The sequence below is a fragment of the Silene latifolia genome, chromosome Y, assembly GCF_048544455.1.
Source record: "Silene latifolia isolate original U9 population chromosome Y, ASM4854445v1, whole genome shotgun sequence".
In the NCBI taxonomy this organism is placed as follows: domain Eukaryota; kingdom Viridiplantae; phylum Streptophyta; class Magnoliopsida; order Caryophyllales; family Caryophyllaceae; genus Silene; species Silene latifolia.
Window position 1 is genome coordinate 136,769,111 of NC_133538.1, and position 7,788 is coordinate 136,776,898.

Here is a 7,788-nt window from a genome sequence, read left to right on the forward strand (position 1 = left end):
TATTTTTAAAATGATAAAATTTCCTCCCCACACTTATTTATTTACATATTTCCAATGGAAATAAACGTGTGGAGGAAATTTAGAAAAGAAATACATGTTTTTTTTGCTTTTTGATTTTTCAAATTTTTAGTGATTTTTAAATAGGTATGCAATGCATGATCTATTCTATATGTGGAATTTAAATATGATGCAACTATATTATATGAATGCAAAGAGAGCTAATTTAGATTAGCCCCTTTTCGAATCATGTTAGTAAATGCAAAATGTGGTAAAAACTTAATTAAAGAGAAGGAGAATATATACATTGCGGTGGTTCTTAAGTTACTCCACGAAACCTCTTCATTCAAGGACTTCATTCAACCGGGATCAATATCCCGAGATCCCACCGACCTTCCACCATTTTCACTACCAACAAAACAAGAGCCTTTCACCCTTGTCATCACATTATGTAATCTACTCATGACATCTTGAACCTCTTGCCATTTTCGGTTCATTTCTTCTTCAAGCTTTTCCTTAGTCTCTTTGTCAACATTAGGGTCACATACCCTCTTTCCTTTCGATCTCTTCCTCCATCTTTTTGGCTTCTTCTTTTCAATTCCCGGTTTTGATTTCGGAGGTGCATTGGTGCTAGAATGGAACTCGGTTTCCTAAGTCTTGCCCATTTCCCCACAAATATCTTTAGCATCCACTTCTTCTTCAAAGAACTTAGTCGGTGGCTCATCATCAACTTTTGGCTCGCAAGCAATCAAGAGTTCCATGTTCTCATCTTCATTTTCATGGAGTTCTAATGTTTCCACGGCAAACATGTTTTGAACCACGGTTTTCTTTGAAGCATGTGGTAGCTTAAATTCAACTTTTTCCTTCCCAACTTTGAATGACAATAGTCCCTCTTTGACATCTATGATAGCTCCTCCCGTGGCCAAAAATGGCCTACTAAGAATGCTACGAGAGCGTCTTCCCATAGGGATGTCCAACACAACAAAGTCGGTAGGGTACCAAAAACAATTTATAAAACCCAATTAAAAAGTAGTATTTAGTCGGGGTCGAACACAAAGATAGCGGGGGTTAGATACTTGGTCGGTTTAAGTCCTATTTTAGTCAAATAAAAATAAGATGTTGATTAATCTAAAACTAAGATGCAAATAAGAAATAAAATTAAACTAAATGGGGTTGTATTCAATTGATGGAAGAACTAGAGTTTTAGGGTTCACTTGGGTAGGAGGGCATAAAACAAGATTAAAAAAAGATATGGGTGATGACAATGGTCAAGGAATTAAGACTAATTTCCTAGTCACCTTAAGTTCATTAACAAGTTGTCACTTAATTAAGATGAACTCAACACTAACATGGCATATAGACCTTCCAATAGCATAAGCACCAAGACAAGTCAAACATGTCAAAGAAAGGTTCGAACTTTCGTTCAAACGATTCTACGAACACTTAATATGAATGAGCACAAGACCGATCGATCTACTAATCATAGCATAAAGACCATCCAATAGCATAATGCACCAAGATAAGTTAAACATGATAATGAAAGACTCAAACTTTCATTCAAACATTTCATCAAGCACTTCATATGCATGAAAGTAAATACCAAGTAATCACCCAATTCCAAATGTTAATAACCCAATTTTACACCCATTAGTGACCCAAGATCCCCCTAAACTCTAGATGCGACTACTCACACATGTTCATGGATGAGAAATTACCAACAATTTGCAACAACACACAAGTAAACATTGTAAACATGATAAAGATTGTAACTTTGAGTGAATAACAATTAAACAACATAAGAAAAGTAAACTAATGTAAATAAAGGTAAACAAAAGATGAGAATTATACCAACTAAGAAGAAAGTACCAAACTTGGATAATAATGGAAGATGAATTCCTTCTTGTCTTCCAAATACAACCCAAAAGACTAAATGTATACTATTGAGAAATGAAGAACTTGCATAAACAAAGGAAGAATTAAACTAAGAATTAGAAATATTACAACTTTTTATTGAATGAAAATGAGAGGAAATATTAGGGTTCTACAATATTGAGAGAGAATAATAATCTAGTCTAATTTTCTAGTCTAATTTCTAAGGTAAAAATGGTGGTGTGTGGTAGAGGAGTCTTTATACTATTTTAATTAGTAATACAACTAATACTCCATCTATTTTTTTATATATGACTTTCTCACCTTTCGAGACACTCCCTTCTCTCTTCAATATACCTAATACTCAACTAATGGACACCTAGCATTAAAATAAAAACATCGACACAAAAATACAGCCAAAAACAAAAGCAAAAGGGGAAGGGGGAAAAGGACGACAACACGCCAAAAGAAGGGCCCCTAGCCGGTTCACCGGCCGCCAGCTGTGCACTGACACAAAACCAGCTGTAAACTTGAGGTGAATTTGATAGGATTTTGAGCCGGTTGAGAGATCGGCAGACGGTTGACCGGCGGAGGACCATCTTGAGAATTGTTGCGGAATGGGAGCCGGTGGGCCGGCTAGGAACCATTGGTGATGAATTAATGAATGAGAGGTGTTGTTGTTGTGGGTTGTTAGTGGTTGCTGCTGCTTGTCGATTTGAAATGATGGGCTGCTAGGGATGGCACATGTATGGTGGTTGAATGAATTGGTGATGCAGGTGGCTATGAGCTGATGTGCGGGCTGGTGTTGATAGGGGAGTGAGTAGGTGATGTTGCTGCTTGTGGTTATGGCGAGAAGTGGAAGCTGGAGGTGAATGACGGTTGTTGGTTATGGGTAATGATGGTGGACGAAAAAATGGTGTAGAATTGATGATGGCGATGAAGTGCAGGGTGGTGATGCGTGAATTGGACGATGCAGGTGATGGAGTCGAGTTTTCGGGTTTGAATTGCTGGTGATGTTGCTGTTGCCGTGTTGTTGATTAATGGTGGTATGAATGAAGGACGGATGAGTTGATGAAGATGGGTTGAAGATGCAGGGGAATGGTGTTGGTGGACAAAAATGGTGATTGTGAATTCATGGTGAAGGAAAGTGATGAAAAGGTTGGGTTTGTTTTGGAGATGAAATGAAGATGAGAACAGGATGTTGAGGTCAAATGTTTGACTTTGACTTTGTTTTATTTTGCTCAATTGTTTACGTATTTGCTCCGTCTTAATCTCGTCTTGCTTCACTTGATCTCATCTTATTTCCTCTCACGAACTCGGACCTACAAAAATTAAGTAAACAAAAGCAGTAACTAATTCTCGAAATATGACATTATTCTTATTATTTATAATTAAATTATTAATTACTAATTAACAAATAAAACGACTTATAAAACTAAGTTACGACATATAAATACATTTATTGGCAATAATAGAATTAAACTATTAAATACTAATTAAATTAACAAATGAGCTATTTAACGATTAAGGCACACAAAATCGCGTCGGAATAAGGTATAAATGCGGGGCAAAAGCTACCAAAATACTACTTATCAAATCTCCCCACAGTTAAACCTTACTCGTCCTCGAGCAAGCTCATTAAATTAAACTAAGTCCCGTAATATAAAAGGATTAGATAAACTAATAATATCCGATGAAAGGCAATTAACGGGCCTTCTCCGTCCCTTCAACTCACAACGAGACACTTATGAGGTAAAGTGCCTGCTTGCAAAGCAAGTGGGGGTTTGCCAAAATGGTGATGCATCCAACATGTAAGCACATATGCAAGTAATAGAATGCATCTAATAAAAAGTCACCCACTTTCCTCATCTAAGCGGGGTTTTCCTTCAAAATTGAAAGGTCTAGGTTAGGTGAAACCGTCTCAAAACCTCAACGAGGTGCCAACTCCCTAAACTTGGTACAAGAAACCCAAATATGTTCACACAAGCCAAAGAAACACATTCTAAGGCAGGGAAAAGGGGAAGCAAGGCTAGTCCTCCAAAAATGACATGACACGCGCAAGATTCAACCAAAAAAGACCCATGGCTTAGGGGACTTAGACCATCGACAACCTCACGGATTTCACTCGTCACTCATTTAAAGAACGGGTGTTTTTATGTGTACCAAAAAGTACTCGAAACACTCAACTACTGTAACACCCCCATACTCCAAGTGCCTTACCAGGACCACTCAGGTATGAAGATATTACCATCTCGGTTACCCGAGGCATGATATTCATAAGACAATAACGAAACAACTTAAATGATATAACTTTTAGTGAAAAGTACAACTGAAACCAAATCCCACAATACGGGTACAAGTTCTTAAAACCAACTGTCTACTGAAATACTGAAATGTCATAAAACTAAAAGACTACAGCGGAAGACTTCTATCGTCAGACGGTGGCACCTCCCAGCTATCCCTGTACTCAACTCAAACTCGCTCATTCTCGCTCACCATCCCCGAATGGATCACCGCAGTTTACAAAACAACAACCGGGTCGGTTCTAATCACACAACTCAATATATATCATCAATAAGATAAACAAACAAACTTAACCGTCACACACACAACCACACCAATTCCAACAATCTCAATCACCGATCGTCCCCTTTGGACCGATCCTGCCCGATGGGGGACCGCAGCCGTACCCACCAAATCCCCGCTCCTCATAACGAGCGATAACCCTGTCCATTAATGTGCACATCCCCTTCCGTGGCGGGTTCCACGAAGGGCAAAAATAGGGCGTGAAGCCACTCCCGCAAGTTACCCCACTCAGCCGAGGACACGCCTCGAGAACCAGAGACAAAAAATCACAATCAACAACCGTCACAATACAATTACTATATTATTCAATCAACCACAACACATCAACAATCATCCTATTATGGGACTAATACTGAGTAGGAAATCCTACCTGGAAAGCACAACTATCAGACGGTCTCTACAGCCGAATCAAAAAGCTTCTTCTACGAACCCTCCTCCTATCATACAACATACAAATGCTACCAAATCACAAACTACTCAAAAACCCCCAAATCCCTAGATTAGGGTTTAACCAACTTAAAGGAAAGACAACAAAAAGGGTACATAGATCTTACCCTTGACGCAAGGATCTCAACGGTATAACAAACGATGAAAACCGACCTTCCAAACTCCGGGATTTGCTAACAATGCAATTAAGATGATGAACGTACTTGCTTTCTCTCTTTGACAGTAAATTAGGTTTTGCAAAAGTGTTTAGCATAATGACGAAAAAGGTTATATATATTAATCGCATAATTAACAAAACCCGAGAAAAACTCCCCGTAAACCGGCTACTCGATCGAGTACCCAAGCTACTCGATCGAGTACCCCCTTACTCGATCGAGTATCCTAGTTACTCGATCGAGTACCCAACAGGTCAGAAACTATTTTAAAACGCAACTCACCCTTACTCGACAGAGTACCCAAAGACTCATAAATACGGAGTATTACAGTCTTCCCTCTTTAAAAAGAACTTCGTCCCCGAAGTTCAAACCACTACTAAACAAAGGTACTCCCTCAACACTTCCGACTCAACAACCAAAACAAAACTCAACATAAAACGTGTTACTAACCCAACTCATCCCGACACACATACCGACACAACATACAAAAAGGGTATGAAACTCTTAAAAACTCGTCGCGATCATCTCCTACCCCCCTAAAAGAAACAAGGTTACGTCCCCGTAACCATACATACCTGATCAAAAAGAAAAGGGTAACGCTCTTTCATAGCTTCCTCTGGCTCCCATGTAGCTTCCTCAGTCTCGTGGTTAGACCAAAGGATCTTAAGCAAAACTGTCTCACCACTCCCGGTCTTCCTAACCTTTCGATCAAGAATCTGCTTAGGCACCTCAAGATATGATAAGGACTCATCTAGCTCTAAGTTCTCTGCCTCTAACACATGTGACGGGTCACTCACATACTTCCGCAGCTGCGATACATGAAACACATTATGCACTCTCTCTAGCGCAGCTGGTAAAGCCAGACGATATGCAACTTCCCCAACTCGCTCTAAGATCTCATAAGGCCCGATAAACTTCTGACTTAGCTTGCCTTTCTTCCCAAATCTCATAACTTCACGCATAGGAGACACTTACAAAAGAACCTTGTCCCCCACTTGAAACTCTATGTCCCGGCGATGTAGATCTGCATTACTCTTTTGCCTATCCTGAGCTGCCCTTATCCATTTCCTAATCATCTTAATCTGTTCCACCATCTCATGCACCATCTCTGGTCCTAAAACCACGGCCTCAGCACTATCGTCCCAACAAATCGGACTCCTACATCTCCTCCCATACAAAGCCTCAAACGGTGCCATACCAATACTAGTGTGATGGCTGTTATTGTAAGAGAATTCTATCAAGTCCAACCTCTGTTCCCAGCTACCACCAAAATCCATCATACAAGCTCGCAACATATCCTCAAGAGTCTTGATTCTCTAAGTCTGCCCGTCTGTCGCAGGATGAAATGCTGTACTCATCTTCAAAGTTGTTCCCAACGATGCCTGCAACTCTTTCCAAAACCTTGATATAAATCTCGCATCTCTGTCAGACACTATGTCCTTAGGGACTCCATGCAACTTAAGCACGTTCTTTCGATAGGCCATAGCCAATTGTGCTTTAGTCCATGTATCTTTCATTGGAACAAAGTGAGCTGACTTGGTCAGTCGATCCACTATTACCCAAATCATGTTATTACCTTGTTGACTCTTTTGGCAAACCCACGATAAAATCCATGGTAATGGATTCGCTTCCACTGGTACCGTTAAAGACCGAATCTTACCTTGTGGTCGTCATTTGTTCCCCCTTAGCTCTCGGCATGTCAAACAACGGGCCACAAACTCATTGTCTCTTTCTTCATCCCAGGCCACCAAAACGTGTTCTTCAAATCCTTATATAGCTTGTCACCACCTGGATGTACTGAATACGGTGTGCAATGTGCCTCTGTCATGATAGTCTTTTTCAACTCCTCATCATTAGGAACACACCACCTACCGTCAAACCTCAAACTACCATCTGTGTGAATGGAGAATCGAGACACTGTCCCTTTCTCTACTCCAGCTCTCCACTCCACTATCTTAGGATCCAACGCCTGCTTACTTCGAATGTCATCATAAAACTCAAGCTGCACTGTCATATCACCCATGGCATCTCCTTTCTGCATCATATGTATCCCAAATCTCGCTACCTCATCTCTCAACCTCATCAAAGATACACAGAGAATGTACACTCTTCCTACTCAAAGCATCAGCAACTACATTGGCCTTCCCTTCATGGTAGATAATTTCCATGTCATAATCGCCAATCAGCTCCATCCACCTCCTCTGTCTCATGTTCAACTCCTTTTGAGTGAAAATATACTTGAGACTCTTGTGATCAGAAAATACCTTAAAGATTGCTCCATAAAGGTAATGTCTCCATATCTTGAGAGCAAACACCACTGCACCCAACTCCAGATCATGAGTAGGGTACTTCTCCTCATAAGGCTTCAATTGCCTAGAAGCATAGGCAATCACTTTACCGTTCTGCATCAACACACATCCCAACCCGTTCTTTGAGGCATCTGTATAAACCTCAAAGTTCTCGATCCCTTCAGGCAATGCTAAGACAGGAGCTGTGGTCAAACACTCCTTTAACGTTTGGAACACCGTCTCACCACTCTCATCCCAACGAAACCTGTTCTCTTTCCTCATCAACGCTGTCATAGGTCTAGCTATCTTGGAGAAATCTTTCACGAACCGTCTGTAGTACTCAGCTAAACCCAGAAAACTCCTGATCTCAGCAACATTCTTTGGTGCTTCCCACTTTGTCACTGCCTCAATCTTCGTCGGCTCCACAACTACTCCCTCCTTAGAGA